The following is a 21,695-nucleotide window of genomic DNA, read 5'->3' as shown; positions in this document are numbered from 1 at the left end:
AAGGACAAACCTCTTGCTAGAATGTCATGTTCTGCTTTATTCAGAGCGTATTTTGAGATGTTCAATATAGGGTCCTTTACATTCGTGCCAATCTCAGTCGTTCCTTGACGTATGGTTGAGCCTTCCATGTTATGATTAGAGGTGTTGTCTAATGTGGGAATTACCACCGATAGGTCTGGCGTCTGGTGCGAATCTCCCCGTGATTCTGTTGTGGTTGGGTTTGGAAGCGAACTCTGGAGTTGCCCCGTTGGTTCCCACGTGTTTGATTCCATCTGGGAGGTCGCCCCCAGTTCTGATCTCGACTGGTCCAGGAGGGTTCCCCTAAAAAAGCCGAGTTGGCTAATCCGAAATTGTCTTGGTATCTGGTGCGTGATTGGTAAGTTGGACCTTGTTGGAAAGTTGGCTCCGATGGTTGAAAATTAGTGACCTCCGTGTACGGGCGAGGATCCGAACTGGTACTTGCTCTTTCAGACTCGTTCTCTGAACCACTCCCAAAGGAAGAGTTAGAGAAAGTAGCGAATCTCCGGGAATATTGTCTATTCCTATTGGTGTAGTATCCCTGTGAGTCTTGAGTATAGTAATCGTCACTCGTATATGGATATGTGGCCTTTTTGTCGTAGACTTTAATGTCCTTAGCTAGTTTCTCCAGTTTCTTACTCAATGTGATCGTGTTGAATTCGGATGTCGCTTTTTCTGCTCTTTCTAGAGCTTCTTTCGCGTTCTTCAGACTCCTATCTTCCAAGATCTCTTTCTTTAATTCCGTTATCTCTAGGATCAGTTTTTTAACATACTCAAGGGCGGTTTCCACCCCAAGCACCATCCAGTGGCGAGAACAGTTGTTTGCCACAAAACTAAATCCTTCACGGAATTTTGGAAGATCAATGAAGATGGCCGGCTCGTTACGGACCTGTAGTCCTTTTGGGATGATGTTGGCTTGCAGGTATTTGGTTAGTAAATGTCCATGTAGTCTTGTTCGAATCAATTTCTTCTCCAATCTCTCTAGACGTGACAATTTATCATTAAGAGTGGTGTCTATAGGCGTTAGGCCAGTGCCTAGATAGTCAAATTCTGCTTGTTCTTGTATCAATTTATTGATATATTCCTCACTGTAGGACAATGTTTCTTTTTCTGACATAATCTATTCTTGATATGGAAAGATCACAACAAATGTGTTAAGACCCTCGCAGGTAAAAGCCTGCACTGGATAACCATTAAGGATAATGGGGCAACCCAGTAACCCTCAGAACCTGGGCGTAATAGTAAAAGCGAAAAACAGTGGTTCTGTCGGAGATTGAACAAAATAACTTAGTTTGTACTGAATACACTCTAAAACTATAGAGGACACACACAGACCCAAAGAAACAGGACTGAATTCGAGTTACTTGATAGAATGATATTAATTAATGCAATGAAAACACCAAAGTATTTACAGGGTAAACCAACCATAGTACATAGCCCCTCCTCTTTAATTTCTTGCAGAAGTTGAACAGTGTTTCTCAAAGTTGATGTTGGCCCCCTGCATAAGAGACACCAGGAATCTATTTCCAGTTAATCAAATCGCTTTCCCAGGTGAGCTACATGGCCGCATTTGGGAAATTAATTATTTCCTTTACATGTGACGCACACATTGCCCTGACACCAAAATCTTTGCGCTTACAGGTCCCCAACCTTTCTTGTCCTGATGAAGACCCCCCTTTGATGCATACTAATTGGCACATTTTCATTGGGTCGAAACGTCGACGTTACCTGTCCTATGCGTCCGTGCAAATCCACTTATAGAACAAGGAAATCGAACCCTAAAGTGGTCTATGCATTGTAAACAGGATCTGTTTGTTTATTATTTCTATGTATTGTCCATTGTACATATTCGTTATATGTGACTTTTTCTGTGCAAATAATCACTGATTCACTAATTGTTTCACTAATTATATGTACTATGGTTGGTTTACCCTGTAAATACTTTGTTGTTTTCATTGCATTAATTAATATCATTCTATCAAGTAACTCGAATTCAGTCCTGTTTCTTTGGGTCTGTGTGTGTCCTCTATAGTTTTAGAGTGTATTCAGTACAAACTAAGTTATTTTGTTCAATCTCCGACAGAACCACTGTTTTTCGCTTTTACTATTACGCCCAGGTTCTGAGGGTTACTGGGTTGCCCCATTATCCTTAATGGTTATCCAGTGCAGGCTTTTACCTGCGAGGGTCTTAACACATTTGTTGTGATCTTTCCATATCAAGAATAGATCATGTCAGAAAAAGAAACATTGTCCTACAGTGAGGAATATATCAATAAATTGATACAAGAACAAGCAGAATTTGACTATCTAGGCACTGGCCTAACGCCTATAGACACCACTCTTAATGATAAATTGTCACGTCTAGAGAGATTGGAGAAGAAATTGATTCGAACAAGACTACATGGACATTTACTAACCAAATACCTGCAAGCCAACATCATCCCAAAAGGACTACAGGTCCGTAACGAGCCGGCCATCTTCATTGATCTTCCAAAATTCCGTGAAGGATTTAGTTTTGTGGCAAACAACTGTTCTCGCCACTGGATGGTGCTTGGGGTGGAAACCGCCCTTGAGTATGTTAAAAAACTGATCCTAGAGATAACGGAATTAAAGAAAGAGATCTTGGAAGATAGGAGTCTGAAGAACGCGAAAGAAGCTCTAGAAAGAGCAGAAAAAGCGACATCCGAATTCAACACGATCACATTGAGTAAGAAACTGGAGAAACTAGCTAAGGACATTAAAGTCTACGACAAAAAGGCCACATATCCATATACGAGTGACGATTACTATACTCAAGACTCACAGGGATACTACACCAATAGGAATAGACAATATTCCCGGAGATTCGCTACTTTCTCTAACTCTTCCTTTGGGAGTGGTTCAGAGAACGAGTCTGAAAGAGCAAGTACCAGTTCGGATCCTCGCCCGTACACGGAGGTCACTAATTTTCAACCATCGGAGCCAACTTTCCAACAAGGTCCAACTTACCAATCACGCACCAGATACCAAGACAATTTCGGATTAGCCAACTCGGCTTTTTTAGGGGAACCCTCCTGGACCAGTCGAGATCAGAACTGGGGGCGACCTCCCAGATGGAATCAAACACGTGGGAACCAACGGGGCAACTCCAGAGTTCGCTTCCAAACCCAACCACAACAGAATCACGGGGAGATTCGCACCAGACGCCAGACCTATCGGTGGTAATTCCCACATTAGACAACACCTCTAATCATAACATGGAAGGCTCAACCATACGTCAAGGAACGACGGAGATTGGCACGAATGTAAAGGACCCTATATTGAACATTTCAAAATACGCTCTGAATAAAGCAGAACATGACATTCTAGCAAGAGGTTTGTCCTTTGTTCCCACCTCCATTCCAAACTCCTTTAACATCAAGCTAGAATTGCAACAATTCTTCAGGAAGATCCGCCTAAAATACTTCTTTGTAAAAAATGAAAGCTATAAAAAGAAGACGACTGCAACAGAATTCCGTCCGCCGTCCACTTTCACACCGGCCTCTCACTTAATGAATGACAAGATTTTGGCTTATGAGAAGGTAGTGATGTTTGAAGTGATGGAATTACTAAGTAACACCAAGTACATTAAACATAACATTACCAAAGAAGAAAGATCTGCACTATCGACATTGAACAATAACAAGTCCATCGTTATCAAGCCTGCGGACAAGGGTGGAGCTGTAGTTGTACAAGACACAGAAGACTACATAAAAGAGATTAACCTACAACTCAGCTGTCCCGACAGTTACAAAAAGATCCCATGTGATCCTACTAAGGAGATTGCGAAGCTAATCCGCGATCTTACAACTTACGGTATGGAACAGGGATTCCTTTCGGAATCTGAAAGTAAATTCCTTAACAAAACCAACCCAAGGATTCCTACTATCTATACCATCCCTAAAGTCCACAAAAACTTACATAAACCTCCCGGAAGACCAATAGTATCTGGCTGTGGCTCCATCCTGGAACCCCTGAATCAATATCTCGACAGCTTTTTACAACCTTTTGTTTTGGAAACAAGATCATTCATTAGGGATACTATGCACACTATCCAAATCTTTGAAGGCCAACCATTTGACAGCTCTTTGCAATTGTTTGCAACTCTGGATGTATGCTCACTATACACCAGCATACCACAAAATGAAGCCATAGAAGTTATTAGGAGCGTATTAGATTCCCGTCCAAGACCACAATGGGTTCCCACAGACTTTCTCGTCAAGCTACTACAAATCGCAATGGAGAAAAATTACTTTATCTTCCACAACATGTTCTATTTTCAGTGTAGAGGAGTAGCTATGGGGGCCGGATTCGCGCCGTGTCTAGCGAATCTTTATATGGATCATTTTGAGGACACTACCATCTACTCTGCTTTGAACCCTTTCATTGACAATATTACAGCGTGGAAGAGATATATTGACGACGTCCTTATGTTATGGACAGGGCCAGAAGCCCAACTAATGGCCTTTGTTGCATGGTTGAATTCCCGAAATCTAAACATTCAATTTACTATGACACACAATAATGAATCTATACCTTTCCTAGATCTGACATTGCAAGCAGAAGAGGGTAGCATTCTGATGTCCCTATACAAGAAGCGTACAGACCGTAACACCCTGCTACAATACAATTCTCATCACCCCAGAAACTTAAGGGACAATCTACCATACGGACAATTTTTAAGATTACGACGCAACTGTTCAAGAAGAAAAGACTACTTTAAGGAAACGGATATACTCATTGCCAAATTGAGAGAGAGAGGATACCCAAAGGGACTTCTAAATAGATCACGCAAAAGGGCCTGGTACAGGCCTAGAGAAACGCTTCTGGAAGTACAACCCAAAAACCGAGAAATGGAGAGATTAATTTGTGTTACAACATTCAATACTAGAAGTAACGAGATAAATAAAGTTATCAAGAAATATTGGAACTTGGTTGGACCAGACATTGGTTATACTGAAGCCCCTCTGTTTGCGTTTAAGCGTGCAAAAAACGTCAAGGACTTTGTTGTATCCTCGTATCTTGAACCACCACCCACACCAAACATAAGATCTCTGCTCCAACTACCACAGATCCAAGGACATCACAAATGTGGTCACTGCAAGGTCTGTCCATACACCATGATCGGAATCAGCTTTGATCACTTGGGAAAGACCTATTCTCTCAATCACTTTTCAAACTGCAACAGCCAAAATGTGATTTACGCCATCAGATGTCCGTGCAGAATGATATATGTAGGCCAAACTACACAAAAAATCCAAAATAGGATCCAACAACATCAGAGTAGGATCAAGTGTAAATCACTAGGAGCTCCACTTGTTGAACACTACACAAACACAAGACACACATACCAGGAACTGGAGTGGTGGGTGTTAGAGAAAGTCACACTACACAGAAGGGGTGGTAACATGGGCACTTCTCTTAATTATAAGGAATGTCGTTGGATCCATCTCCTTGATGCTACCAACTCTGGTCTGAACGAGCATGAGGAGACTTACTTGCAAATGAGCAAGCTCTAATTTCATTCCTGATCTCTCCGACTACTTCCTGTAAGATATATTACTAGGTGTTTTTCATCCAGTAATCCTGACTTGTGTATGAATTCAGATTTTTCAAGCATAACATATATGTAGGTTTGAATATGTCATATGCCACCATTATTGTCATGCGATTTGAATGTAGCCTAATCATTTATGATACTGTCATGCATAATGTGTGTATATCCCGCATGTAACATATGATGTCTTTATGGATACTAAAATGTACACATCCGTATTTTTGTAAATTTGTAATTTTAATCACGTTAGGAAGCACATCCGCTTTTACTATATGAGGGAATCTAATATCACGAGCAATGAAACCATATTGAATACGCTTGAAAAAACATGATTGGCTCTCATCCGCTATTTTGGTTTACAATGTACCACATTTAAAAATGCGTGTTTTGAAAAAGTGGCCTCTTGCCTTTGTTGTACCTTAAAATTACACCAGTACATTCTGTTTCTAATCACTCCGTATGAGTCCCTTCCCCGACAAATCCATCTCGGGTTTTCCCGTTTCACTGACCCGTCCTGGCACTCGCACGTACACGGCTTCTCCGACTACGTCATATAGCCGGTTCTAGCGAGAGCTCGCTGTCAGTTGCAGCTGAGCCTTTGACGGATCAAGTTGTCTAATTCGCGGACTCGAAGTAAGTCTGCGTCTCAACGTCAGTTTCACCGTCAGAGCCGTAATCGCTTCCTGACGTTTGACATAATTAACTTCTTTTGAAGTTCGTTTTGCTAACATAATGGTACTTTTGTTTAGGCTCACTAAAATGGTGTGATACCCGTATGCGGTAATACTTTAATTATTTGATTTATGTTGCGCTCCGGCGCCCGGCATGCTTATAATTTGGTACCTCCGTTTAATGAACATGTAATATGCCTCTGGTATGGCCCGACTCTGATTGAGAACGACGGGTATTTGATAGTCTTTTACTAGACACTAACCAGAGTTACACTATTCTTTACATTAGTTGATATGTACATAGATATCCCGCTTCTCGATGATTACCTCGTTTAATTTTCCCGGCTACCTATATCTTAGTGCCTTTATCTTTTATGTCCACAGTACGTGGCGATTGTTGAAACAGCACCACTTTTCTTTCAAAATCAAAATTACCGTCCTACAGGTACGTGTTTTTCTCTTTAAAACGGGTATATTCCAATTATCTTGACACGCAGCCTGTTTAGTCGTTACAACAGCCCCTCCTCTTTAATTTCTTGCAGAAGTTGAACAGTTTTTCTCAAAGTTGATGTTGGCCCCCTGCATAAGAGACACCAGGAATCTATTTCCAATTAATCAAATCGCTTTCCCAGGTGAGCTACATGGCCGCATTTGGGAAATTAATTATTTCCTTTACATGTGACGCACACATTGCCCTGACACCAAAATCTTTGCGCTTACAGGTCCCCAACCTTTCTTGTCCTGATGAAGACCCCCCTTTGATGCATACTAATTGGCACATTTTCATTGGGTCGAAACGTCGACGTTACCTGTCCTATGCGTCTGTGCAAATCCACTTATAGAACAAGGAAATCGAACCCTAAAGTGGTCTATGCATTGTAAACAGGATCTGTTTGTTTATTATTTCTATGTATTGTCCATTGTACATATTCGTTATATGTGACTTTTTCTGTGCAAATAATCACTGTTTCACTAATTGTTTCACTAATTATATGTACTATGGTTGGTTTACCCTGTAAATACTTTGGTGTTTTCATTGCATTAATTAATATCATTCTATCAAGTAACTCGAATTCAGTCCTGTTTCTTTGGGTCTGTGTGTGTCCTCTATAGTTTTAGAGTGTATTCAGTACAAACTAAGTTATTTTGTTCAATCTCCGACAGAACCACTGTTTTTCGCTTTTACTATTACGCCCAGGTTCTGAGGGTTACTGGGTTGCCCCATTATCCTTAATGGGTACATGGTAAAAGCCATTTTAGCAGCCACAAATGGGCAGAATCTCCGTTTGCCACCTCTAAAACAGTTGTACATGTGCACCTGGTCCTTGGTCCTGCTGTGGGTCTTTGTGAATGCACTGAGAGTTACTATGTTTTCAGCCAGTGTCAGAATCCCAGGATCCCTGGTTGGCTGAGGTAGGTACCGTAGGCCAAACAGGGACCCGTAAGCCCCAACGTTAGGGAAAGACAGGTCGCCTATAGAGATAGCCCCCGCTCCACCCCCTTGGTAGCTTGGCATGAGCAGCCAGGCTTATCTTCAAAGCCAATGTGTAAAGTAATTGCAGTTACGCTCACAGCAATCCAATGATGACACCATAAATAAACTCCACACGAGTTTCATAGAAAAGCGAGTATATGTTTATAAAAAGATATACAATGCGACCACACAATATTAAACCAACATATGAGTAGGGGTAATGCTCCCCCTGGCCTATTATTATTGAGCTAAACTAAACAATCATATGTAATCCTAATGTCGTAATATGCAGTTTGTTATGCAACAATCAGGCACTTCACAAAATAAGAATAATGCAGATCGTAATATGGCTATCTGGCGATTTGTACTGTCACGGTAATGCAGTGCGTAATGCAACAACGTTGTAAACTGTTATGCCCCCGTAATGCAATGCGTACAGTCCCCTTCAGATACTCTGTTAGGAAAAAGTAATGCAAAGTGTAATGCAGTTATCAGGCAGTTCGTTATGCAAGACTAATGCAATGCTGAACACGTATATCAGGCAGTTCGGTAGGCAACACTAATTCAATGTGTAATACGACTATCAGGCAGTTTGTGATGCAGGACTAAGACAAGGCGTAACCCACCTATCGGGCAGTTCATTATGCAAACCTAGTGCAATGCATAACACACCTATCAGGCAGTTCGTTATGCAAAACTAATGCAATGGGCAATACGACAAACAGGCAGTCTGTTGTGCGGAAATAAGGCAATGCGTCATACAATCATCAGATACTCCGTTATGCAGAAATAATGCAATATGTAATTTACTCCGCCACTCATGCTGGTTTGCGTTTAGTCTCCCGCCACAGTTGCCCCCCCACATGGGTAAGATAGAACACAGTAAATGCAGCTTGGCACTCTGGCCCCGGTGCTGCCACTCCTTTGGCACACGGGCCGCAATCCGAGCTGAAGTAGAGGCTCACGCTGCAGGACGGAAAAAGAGGCCGAGAGCGTCTCCCTCCGAGCCCGTACCCCTCCCCAGGAGCCGACACACGTTACCTGGGGGGCGCAAACCCACACTCCTCTCCTCATCCAGCGACTTGGGCCTCCGATGCAATCTCTGAATTTACGGGCAATGGGAAGATCCCAGGCTGCACACTACATCCGCACTCAGAGTCAATGAGACTCACTGGAACTCTGGGTGCACGATAACCAGACAACTCCTCACAAGGGTCTCAGGCTGCACACGGCACATGCATGCAGCATCGCTGAGACACACTTGATCTTCTGGTGCTCACGATCACAGGGCACAACTTGCGCAGGTCTCAGGCGGTAGAAAGCACACGCACACAGCGTCGCTGAGAAACACTTTATCTTCTGGTGCCCACTATCACAGGGCAAAACTTGCGCAGGTCTCAGGTGGTAGAAAGCACACACACACACACACAGCGTCGCTGAGACACACTTTATCTTCTGGTGCCCACGATCACAGGGCACAACTTGTGCAGGTCTCAGGCTGCAAACAGCACACGCACACAGTGTCGCTGAGACACACTTGCTCTTCTGGTGTGCACGATCACGGGCCGATCCACGGGAAAGTCTCAGGCTGTACCAAGCACATGCACACTGCGTCGCTGAGACTTACTTGGCTTCCCGGTGCACACGTTCCCAGGACGATCCTCTTGAAGGACTCAGGCTGCAACAAACACACTCACACCGCGTCGCTGAGTCTCGGTTGGAACTCCAGGTGCCCAAGATCACAGGGCACAACTTACGAAGGTCTCAGGCTAGACAGAGCACACGCACACATCGTCTCTGAGAGTCTTCTCTGGAAACTTTTGTGTTCCTGTGTTTCCGAGCAGGGACCAAGCTCACCTCGGGCCCTTGGGGATAGTTACTTCAGGACACAGCACACAGCAATGTCCTACAAGCAGGGGGACACAGCACATCACAAAGTCCCTTTAGCCTTTCCTTGGTTGAAACAGCAAACTGCAAGCCAGCCCCAGATCACACAGCAAGAGCAGTCCTATCCATCAGTCTCTTCAGTTGTTTCTTCCTCGCAAAGGTCCTCTTGACCACGAAGTAGCTCCAGTCTTGTTCACACTAGATCAAGCCATTCTCCAAAGTTCAGGGGCTTCAGCTTTCATAGTTATACCCCTCAATGGCTTTGAAGTCTTTGTATTACAGGGGTCACTGACCCCTGCTCAAGCCAGTTCTGGGTGCCTCCCTACCACTGACACCTTCTTCCTTTGAGTAGTGGGGGTCTGGATTCTCAATCACTCAGCAGGAGATGGGACAATTGTTTTATAGCACCAGCCCAGGCTTCTTCCCCTCTAGGGCTATTCCTCCCCTACACTCCAGATGCAGGTCAGCCTGTGCTGTCTCACATCATCTCCTGAGTCAAGACATTCCCCAGATCCTATCGCTATCAAATCCAGCCAGTCAATCCACAACCAGGCAGAGACACACAGAAATGTTTAAGGCACAAAAACCCAGCCACTTCTGAAAGAGTGGCTTACAAACACATAATGCAAAAACCAGCTTCATAAAAAGATGTATTATTGCAGTTTGAGTTCAGGCATACTAAACTTCACCTTTCCATCTTAAGCCTTTGGGAAGATAGGCTGGAAAACATATTACACAGCCTACCCATTCTATTCTAATTGGCAAGATGGCCTTTCAGCAGTGAAAACGAAATGGAGATTATTTCACTGCCAGGACATGGAACACACCTTGGTATATGTCCCACCTTTCACATGTACTGCATCCCTGTCCAGGGGTACCCTAGACCTACCATAGGGGTGCCTGATTTCTATGGAAAGGGAAGGACAGAGTCTGGTAAGTGCGTGAACTTACCAGAACAACATGGCAGTTTAGGAATCTGCGCGCAGGCCCTATTATGGCAGGTCTGAGTTCCCTCTTCCAGGCTAATTGAGTGGGTGGCACAATAAGTGTTGCAGGCCCACCAGTAGCATTGGCATTACTAGCCCTGGCACACATAGTGCACTCTACTAGGGACTTCACTAGTAATAAAACATACCAATAATGGACACCCAATTACCATTACACTGTACACAGGGAGCACTTGCACTTTGGCCCTGTGTTAGCAGTGGCAAAGTGTCCAAAGCATCTAAGTTGGCAACACCATATCCATCACAGTACCAAAAATAGAGGAGGTAGAGGCAAAATGTCAGGGGTAATCACGCCAAAAAATTGCCAGGCCTAACAGCCAGGTTGTCCTGTGTGCTGGGCTGTCTCCATTCAGAGAGGTAAGCAGGAATTTAGGTTGAGAGTGCACGAATGATAGATGAGATCAAGGGTTAAGGGCAAAGGGTCTTAGAAGTGGTGTGGGTAGATGGTAATAAGAATCGAAGTAATATCAGAATATACAATTGTTAATATCAAATCAGAAGTGGTGGTTTCCAGAGAGATTAGAAATAGATGCTATTGTGTGAGATAAGGGATGTTTTACAACAAGGGCTCTTGGTTTGATGATGTTTATTTTTTCAACATTTCTGTCTGTTTTTATCCATATTTATTTTTCGGCCACCTTATTGGTATTTATCCGTATTTATTTTGTGATTTTTAATAATAATTGGAGTCGTAACATGGTGTATTTCCACATTTATTTAACTGATAAATATGCACTCATACTTTAAAGCCTGTAGCATTTTAGCAAATTAAGCAACCAGTATAGCAGCACACTACACCCACACGCAAATATTAGCAATATACACAAATGTATGCTAACATATGCCTTCATTTAAAGAATTCATGTGCTGTTTTTTAACTCCTCATGCTGTCTCTCTGTTCAGAGGTTGGCTTGGAATTCATGAAGAGTAGTGTTGAAAGTCCCTCACAAAAAACACAATTTTCTATATTTTTCTGTTTTTAAAAATAAACACAGAGAGGAAACACATTTTTTTCTGTCTATATTTATCTGTAAAAATCAATAAAAACTGAAAACTGGGATCCTTACTTACGATGCACGGATGAGTGAATGGACTGATGGGCACTGACATCATTCTGCGTAAATATATGTAGTGCACTCGCAAAGCGCTTCAGCGCCTCGACAGGGATAGTATATCAACATAAATGCAATTACAATACAACATCATACATAGGTGATAGCTGGTGTGCCTTCAGAGATGTGCTGCTTGTAGAGAGTTTTTGCTGGAGATCTGTTAATTATAGATTGAAACTGCCAAGGATTTTAAGGTGACTATTTCGAGATAAATGGTCCAGAAAAAGCATTAAGATCCTCAAAGAAAGATTGAACACATTCTGGGGTGCTCCAAATGGCCCTACTGCTCTTCCTGCTCCTTTCCTCCAGATTTCTTGACCATCTTCTTCTAAAGTCTGGTGTTTAAACATGTCCTATTGTGGTAATGGGTAAGCAGCATTGACTATAGAAGGACATGTGGTCTAGTGGCTAAGTTGGAGCCCATGGATCCAGGTGGGCTTTCTTCTAATCCTGGTCTCCCCTTTTTAGCCGCTGCCACCTCCTCATATCTGCCAACACTGCAAGGTGAGTAAATTCACAGTTTGCACGAAACATACGGAAATATTCAATCAGACCTTGAATCAAGACAAAGAAAACTAAAAAGTGCTAGGTAAACACCCCAAACAACAATGACCATAACTCTAGTGGATGAATATTCCACTCATTCGACATTTGACACATAATCCTGGTTAAATGAAGACCATAAAAATTTGAAGCATCCGCCCTCTGACTCAGATGATGCCAAAACAGAAAGTTGGAGTGGCTCTTCATCAGCAAACAGTGCTACTAGAGGAAAGAGCACCACCTAGTTACCCCCAAATAGTTGAGCTGGACCAGCTGAAACCCTCAACATGAATCAGCATCTTGAGCTGTGGCTAGGCGCTCAACCTTGAAGGCTATCAGGCTCATGGGTTTCTTGAGTTTCGAACCAGATTTGTACTCAAGAACCTGAACGCTACAGACATCATATCTTCCTGGAAGATAACCACAGCCACATATTGAGAAGGCCTGGGGGTAACCTTAATGCCCCCAGAGTATTCTGAGTAATTTTGGTAATTCCACATTACTCTTTGACGCGGAATTCCTGATAATAACGCATTTACGCCTGCTCACTTCCGAAAGCTGAGCACCTGCTCACCCTTCTATTCATCTTCCGTTGAATTTAGCACTATTTCTTAGCACAAAATGCATCCTCGGGTCCATTTTGGAGAAAATAGCACTAAATGCATAATTGCTCTTCTTGCACAATTCTGCATAATCTCGCAGAATTTTGCTGCGGTCACCTCAATATGGAGCAAAACACTGACTTGAAACCCAAATACTAACAGCGGGTCCTGACTGCCATTGCAAAGGTAAAGAACGTACCAGAAGTTATAGTTACCAGGACCCCTACAGACCACACATGCAAACATTGCATCAAAACTGCCAATCAGGAATAAGAGTCATGAGAGGAAAGACACTGTGTGGCTGATATTTGAGACTGACACCCTGCATAAAGTCAAGCGGCATTACTTCTCATGAACTTCTATGCAGCACAACTGGACAAAATGCAACCAGATCAAACGTGTTTAAAAACACTCAGGGGAGCAGCCAGGATCAAACCCAAAAGGCTTTGTACAAACATTCTGGAACAAAGATACAGGACACATGCAGAAACAAGGTCCACCCACCCATTTATGGAGTTATCTCTGATCTCCAAAGACTCAGTCTGCCAGTCACAGGCCAAAAGATAAAAACCCAGGCACAGATCCCCAGTGGTAAAGGGACCAAAGATCTCAGATGCTCTCCGCTCAGAAATCATATGAATGAGAATCGAGCCCCACTGACTCAGCAGCAACTAATTCCCATTGGCTGGACTCCATCTGTAGAGGACACCTCTGACTGTAGCCATGCTGATTTCCATTCCCACTATTCAAATCAAGTTTATTTGCATAGTTAGTTAAAACCATTGCATCCCAATAAAGCTGTTCTAATACATTTGTTCGAAATACAAAATTGCGACACTAAAAACCATTCACTCTAACATCTGTAAATGATTTTTGCTATAAATTGTGCAGTTTATCCTACCATTAAAATTCAATTATAGTCAAAGTACAACATGAGTATAAATATAAAAGAATGTATTGCACCTATAAACATGTTATCTTGAATTAACCAATGGACAAACCCTTCATCTCTCCTTGTTTATTCTTTTGTCCCCTCAGCAGCAGATAGTTTACCCCTGTCCCTTCTCTCTTTTAAAGTGCAGGTGTCTTGTGCACACCTAGAATCTGGTATGGATAAATATAGGGTATTATTATAAATATAAAGGTGTGTCCTTTATCGACCTGCATTGCCCATGTAAACATGTAACCTTGAATAAAGTAATATACAAAACTCATCTTCTCACCTTGCTAATTCTTTTCCCCTTCTCAGCAGATAATTTACCCCAGTCCCTGCAGGAACCTTGTGCAAACCTAGAAACTAGCAATTCAACATGAAATGAATAAACAGCTCAATTGTAAATAAAGTGCAAGTGCTTTGTAGATTTCAGCTGTCTTGAATGAAAATGACCTTACTGATTTCGGGGCATATTTACAAGGGCTTTATCTCCGCTTTTTGTGCTTAAAAAGCCCAAAAAGCGGAGATAAAAGTATCGCCCTATTTACAAGAGGGTGCAAACATGCATAATCGCATGTTAGCACACTTTTTCCCAGCACCTCCCTTTGCATCTCTAATGAGATGCAAAGTTGGCGTCACTGGGCGTACCCCGGATGGACTACCTTGCAAATATCGCTGATGTTCACATCGTGATATTTACAAGGCAGCTCACAGGATTTTAGCAGACGTTAGATTTTGGCGAAAACTGCAATTTTCGCCAAAATCTAACGTCTGTCAAAATCCTGACTTACCTATGTTTGATATAGGGGGTGGATTATGCTGATACGACCACAGGGTCGTATCAGCAAGGTTATCGCCGTTTTGCAGGGAATATCGCTGGAAAACCAGCGATGTTCTCTGCAAAACGGAGATAACCTCACTATCTCTGGAATTTTTATCGCCCTGGAGAAACGTGTTGTTAATAACGCGCTACCAAGGCTATAAATTCCAGAGATATCCTGCGATAGGAAACTTATCGTTAAGCAAGGCCAGCGATAATTATCGCTGGCCGTTGATAATGTGCCCCTTAGTTCCCATTACTAACAACCTCTCCCCCGATCAAGCATAACATCTCTGTTCATCCTGTGGTTGGTCAATGAACATGGCAAACCTCGCCTTGATTCTAGTAGAGGGTGTGAAATGACAACATTGTGGGACTCACACCTTCTTCTGAGATTTGCAAGCTTCATGCAGCCAACTGAGACATACCTACCCCTACAACCGGTGCAATGCAGCAAAGCCCAGAGGTGGGAGGGGGCCCTACAACAACAGCCCCTTGAGCCCCCAGAGGGAACCTAAAAAGCCTGGCTGAAGTTCCAAATGTGAGGGAGCATTAGAGAGGACTTACATTTGTGATTTTTCATATCACATTTTCTATGCGTTCAAAGACATAGGTCTAATGTCAGTCTAATCTTCTGAAAAATTGCTGCTCATCCTTTAAAAATGCAAACTAGCGCTCTACAAATCCACCTTAATTTACATTGCATTACTGCAAAGTGTGGGGATTTTGTAAAGTGAACTATGTGAAAATCTTGCTGCTGTGAAAAGAAAGGCTATAGGAGTTGGTTTTCTTCTTCGCAAACAAATGTAAGCACCTACAAATTAACTGGACAAATATTTCAAAATAAATAAACTGGAGAACAAAAATGAAGCATTTTTGTTAATAATTCTAATGAGTAACGGAAGCAAAGATTTTAATAGGGTCAAAACAAATAAAGACACTTTACTTGGTGATGCACAAATGACAAATATTCACTGAAACTCAATTTCCATACATTACAGTTCGTGCACTGTAGAGTTTTATTTTAAATTTGTGCACATTTAGCGGTCAATACAATGGCAAATGTGCTGTCTGTAAATGGCAGTGGCTACCAAACATGCTTTGGTAATATATTTGTATCAGTGTACTCCGCAATGCAGGACCAACTAACACATTACTCCCTTACCACTCTCCTGCTGAATGGGCGTGGCTCACTGACTCTTCACGTGATGCCTGCATTTTTCATAATCCCAGGAGTTCAGTGATGTAACATTGATGGCAGCACCACCAGTCTGAAAATTGTTCCAGCACCAGTGGAGCCACGGGAGCTCTTACACCACTGGCAGCTCGCAGTTAGCTCTGTCTGCTTCCCTCAGGTCCAGGAGTCAGACTCCGAGCAGCAGAATGTACAGAAGCTCACGCGGGGCCACTGTGAAGGCCTCATTGCGTGCACACTGAATGGCTTGGTGTGCATGTTCACCTTTGTAAATGCAGAGTGCTTCAGAGGTAACAGTGGAAGTTCTGCCCATGCGGCTAGGTGGCGTCTGAAGACAAGACAATCACAGTAATCACTGTGTTCAGCCTTACGGGTGGAGGATAGGCAATGGCAGCTAGTAAAAGAACATTGCTTACCTAGTACAGAGTGCTGAAACTGGGAAAATGAATGTCTTGAGCATTGTTTGTTTGCTTTTATGCTAAATAAGTGCACAGGTAACTTTAGACAACTTCCTGGGGTCCCTAATGCACGATTGTTCCTTATTGAAACCAGATGTAAGAATAGTTATCCTTGTGAGACCCGTGGAAACTAGCCAGAATCTTAGAAAACACAATGTTGCTCCTCCGAGTGAGATATTAAGAGAGGTAGAACTTGAGTAACTGTTTTATACAGTCCTGCAATAGAGAAGCCAATAAATTAACAGGGAGAGGCGAGTTAAGTGTCTGACTTGACTCTAAGAGCCACATAAAAAGTGTCTTCAAAATTCAAAAAAGTATATCTCTTTGACAAGTGTTTCATTTGAGTACATTAGATTATTTCACTGCATTGAGAGGCGTTTATTAAAAGTGATAGGTTTTAAACATGAACTTAGAAACATTCATGCCCCCACCCCTCCACTCCGACAACAATACCATTAGTGAACTAAGAGGCAGATCAGTTGTCATGTGCACACTATAAGGGGGCTATTTCTTATTTTACATGGGGGAACATTATACTCCATTAAGTCAAACCTAAGAGAAATTTTTGTACTGTACACGTCCTAATGCATTTTAAAGTTTTCTGAAATGAAGTAGATAAAAATAGGGGGTACTATAAAATAAAGCAATTCCCTACGATCACATAATTTGGTGCAGAGGCCAAGCTGGGATTCATCCAAGATACTCTGGTGTCACATTGTGCTATTCATCCAGTACATTGGTATCCTTTTCTAGCTCCTGGTTATCATCAACGTTTTAGGCTTTGTTTTTCATTCGGAAACATGAGGTTTGAGCATGGCCAGCAGGCAGAAAACACAAGAAAACAGCTAATGTTGGGCTTGAGGGCTCACAAGGGAAGCTTGCAGTGGCCCTGAACACTACCACACTTGTTCCTTGTCTTTGAAGGAAGCTTGCACTGTTTGGCTCTGCAGTACCACGTTTGTTCCATGTCTGAAGGAAGCTTGAACTGGCTGTCCCAGCAATACCACATTTCTTCCATTTCTGAAGGAAGCTTGCACTGGCTTGCAACCTAGTACCATATTTGTTCCATTTCTTTGAAGGAAGCTTGCACTGGCTGGCACTACGGTATCACATGTATTCCATGTCTTTGAAGGAAGCTTGCACTCGCTGGTCCTGCAGTACCACATTTGTTCGATGTCTTTGAAGGAAGCTTGCACTGGCTGGCACTGCAGTACCTCATCTGTTCCATGTCTTTGAAGGAAGCTTGCACTGGCTGGCCCAGCAGTACCAAATTTGTGTCATGTCTTTGAATGAAGCTTTTACTGGCTGGCCCTGTAGTATCACATTTTTTCCATGTCTTTGAAGGACGCTTGCACTGGCTGGCACAGCAGTGCCACATTTGTTCTATGTCTGTGAAGGAAGCTTGCACTGGCTGGCCCTGCAGGAACACACTTGTTCCATGTCTGAATGAAGCTTGCACTGGCTGGCACTGCAGTACAATATTTGTTCCATGTCTTTGAAGGAAGCTTGCACTGGCTGTCCCTGCAGTACCACATGCTCCATATCTTTGAAGGAAGCTTGTACTGGCTGTCCCTGCAGTACCACGTGTTCCATGTTTTTGAAGGAAGCTTGCACTGATTGGCCCTGCAGTACCACATTTGTTCCATGTTTTTGAAGGAAGCTTGCACTGGTTGGTCCTGCAGTACCACATTTGTTCCATGTCTTTGAAGGAAGCTTGCACTGGCTGGTCCTGCAGTACCACGTGTTCCATGTTTTTGAAGGAAGCTTGCACTGATTGGCCCTGCAGTACCACATTTGTTCCATGTCTTTGAAGGAAGCTTGCACTGGTTGGTCCTGCAGTACCACATTTGTTCCATGTCTTTGAAGGAAACTTGCACTGGCTGTCCCTGCAGTACCACGTTTGTTCTATGTCTTTGAAGGAAGCTTGCACTGGCACGCGCTGCAGTACCATGTTGGTTCCATGTCTTTGAAGGAAGCATACACCAGCTGGCCCTGCAGTATCACACTTGTTCCATGTTTTTGAAGGGAGCTTGCACTGTCTGGCCCTGCAGTATCACACTTGTTCCATGTTTTTGAAGGGAGCTTGCACTGGCTGGCCGTGCAGTATCACACTTGTTCCATGTTTTTGAAGGGAGCTTGCACTGGCTGGCCCTGCAGTACCACGTTTGTTCATATCTTTGAAGGAAGCTTGCACTGGCTGGCCCTGCAGTACCACGTTTGTTCCATGTCTTGGAAGGAAGCTTGCACTGGCTGGCCCTGCAGTATCACACTTGTTCCATGTTTTTGAAGGGAGCTTGCACTGGCTGGCCCTGCAGTACCACGTTTGTTCCATGTCTTTGAAGGAAGCTTGCACTGGCTGGTCTTGCAATACCACGTTTGTTCCATGTCTTTGAAGGAAGCTTGCACTGGCTGGTCCTGCAGTACCACTTTTTTTCCATTTCTTTGAAGGGAGCGTGCACTGGCTGACCCTGCAGTACCACGTTTGTTTCATGACTTTGAAGGATGCTTGCACTGGCTGGCCCTGCAGTGCCACGTTTGTTTCATATCTTTGAAGGAAGCTTGCACTGGCTGGCACTGCAGTATCAACATGTTCCATGTTTTTGAAGGGAGCTTGCACTGGCTGGACCTGCAGTACCGCGTTTGTTCCATGTCTTTGAAGGAAGATTGCACTGGCTCGCTCTGCAGTACCAAGTTTGTTCCATGTCTTTGAAGGAAGCTTGCATTGGATGGCCCTGCAGTATGTCCCCAGGGAGTGTGCTGTCCATGCAAAGACGCCTTAGCTGGGAAATACACCGCTCCCTCTTCAAGTGATAGTTTGTGTGGTGCATGCCCTAGGGTGTTCAGCCATTTCTGGCGGGCTTAGCCCTGCGTAATGACCCCGGAGCGTTCACTGTCCCGATGGGGACTCCCCTTCTATGAGGTATACTGTTCTTTTGCTCGCTGACAGTTTGTGTGCAGGCTCCGTTGGTAGGTATGGTCATTTATGCCCTCCCCTCAAACCTGCACTCCACTGCTGATGCTCTGGTTGCCGCGGTCCATTCCCCTAGACGTGTCCGGCGTGCTCCCGGTATCTCCAGAGGGGAGACCCAGTACTCGCAAACCCTCCGCAAGTTCAGTAATGTGGCGCATCTTATTGTTGTACTCAAAGCTCAGTCCAAATGGGTAAGTCTATCTATACTTTATCCAGTCGTCGCAGAGTTTCGTGGTGATGGGCTGGAATTGTTGCCTCCTCTCCAGTGCTGCGGGCGCCAGATCTTGGTACATGATGCATCGAAATCCCTGGAAAGAGATGTCATTCTTTTTCCAGGCCTCTTGTAAAATGACTTCCTTTACCTTGAAGGAGTGAAAAATCAAGACTCAGTCCCAAATGTGCGACCGACTGGAGCACAGTGTTCCCGGAGGGCAGTAGTCTGTGTGGGCCCACAGACACGTGTGGTTGAAATGCTATACACAGACTTGGTGTCACCACATCGAAGGGAGTATAGTGACATAAAATCAGCCATAATTGATGTTCTCTGCCATAGTGTAATCAAGACTCAGTTCCAAATGTGTGACCTATTAGTCCGCTGTGTACGTCGGTGGAGTACGTCAACGAGAAAGGAGTACTGCGGGACTGTGTTGCGGAGACCGTGATGGTCTGAGGAGGCTGCCAGGGTCGTGGCACTCGGACTTGTAGCTTGCACCGGCACGTGGTGGGCCCTCTTCGACACACGCCGGTGTCGGCAGGTGTGCATTGAGGCCTGGGTGCGCAGGGTTGGGCAGGACTGGTTCGGGGACCAGCAGCCCGGGGTGCAGCAGGCACACAGGATCACAGGCAAGACCACTTACGGCGACGGCGTCGGCCTCATGGTGGGGTGAGGGGCGCCGCCCTGGCAGAGACGTTGGGCATTATGGCAGAGAACCACGCCCAGAGCTACGTGCTTTTTATTCACACCCCTACGAGTGCCTGGCGTACGCTGGTCCAGCCCACTCTGCACACGCTTACTGGGGGTACGTAAAAAGATACATTTCCGGGATCTTCCCCACTGGCTGGGGTGACATGGTTGCCTCCACTGTCCACTGTCCACTACACTCCAGACACCAGTGGTGTAAGTCAACATGGATGCATACTGCAGTCTGGCCATCACATCTGTGCCACACTTGGCATTGTGTACCTTCCCATTCATGGGTCACTTGCCTCCGTCGCCCATGCCTGGTTCCCACCTCTCCCCACAATCCGCTATTGTGTGGCTGAGGTGCCATGCTATTGATGGCTCATGTACATGGCTAGCCCAGGTTGCCGCAGTAAGTTGTGCTGTCGTGTCTGGTGGGTCGGCATGTTGTTTGGCATGTTGAATGTGAATCTATGACGTGTGCATTCCCAGAGTTGTGATTTGCATGATTGTGGAGTTAGGGGTTGTGGTGTGTTTATTTGGTACTTGCCAACGAGCAGTGCATTTCCATGGGTGCCATCCTGTTAGTGCTGGTTGATGATGGACTGTGGGTAGGGGTAGGAATCATGCACGCTGCCTGGGTAGTTGGCGATGACGTTGGTGGCGATTCCCAGGTGGTCCACTGTTGCCTGCACATTGATGGGATATGTGTGCTTTAGGTTGCGGTTATTGTGTGCAGTGTCACCAGGGGGCACAAGTAGGACATGTGTGCAGTCAATTGCCCCCTGTCACGTGCGGGAAGCCAGCTATGGTGTAGATGCCTTGCTTGGTCTCCAGCTGTTCATGCGCAGTGTGGGGGGAGTATGGGTACTGGGGTACCAAGCTGATGATGGCATCCGAGACAGTTGTCATGAACTTGGATTGTGCTGGCTGTGAGACTCCTCCGACTCTAGCAGTTGTTGGTTGGAAGATCCCAGAGGCCAACAGGTGCAGCACAGCCAGCAGCTTTGTCTGCGTAGGGATGTTGGTTGTCCCCTGTGTTGGTACCGTCAGCCTGTGGGCAATGGTGGTCAGGATGATTAGGATGGTCGTCCTTTTGAGCCTGTGGTGGCCAATGACATTCTCTGGTGTTGGGTCTGTGAGATTGGTGCGTTTTGTGGAGGTCTGCTGTCTTGGTCTGCGCTGTCTCTGTGATGGTCTGGGGGAGGGAGCAGGGGAGGACGGGGGTGGTGGTCTTGGTGGTGGTGGTGGCGGTGAGTGTTGTGGCCCTGTTGGGGCTCCGAGCTGCATGATCAGTGGCTCCATGGCAACTGTTGGTCTTCAGGTGTGGCTGTGGGCTGGGCTCCCTTGTCTGGTGCCGGTTGTCATCCGACTTTGCACCAGGTCAGAGCAGGTGTTAATTTCCTGCTGCAAACGTGACCTGGCTGGTCGTTGAGAATGTTGCGAAGTGGTGCTGTCGCGGCTTTTTGCTCGGGAACATCTACTCTGCATCTCATTAGCGATAGTTGCCAGGGTCATCCGTGGCGA

Source organism: Triturus cristatus, chromosome 10, assembly GCF_964204655.1.
Source record: "Triturus cristatus chromosome 10, aTriCri1.1, whole genome shotgun sequence".
Lineage (NCBI taxonomy): Eukaryota > Metazoa > Chordata > Amphibia > Caudata > Salamandridae > Triturus > Triturus cristatus.
Note: the sequence above shows the minus strand (reverse complement) of the source record.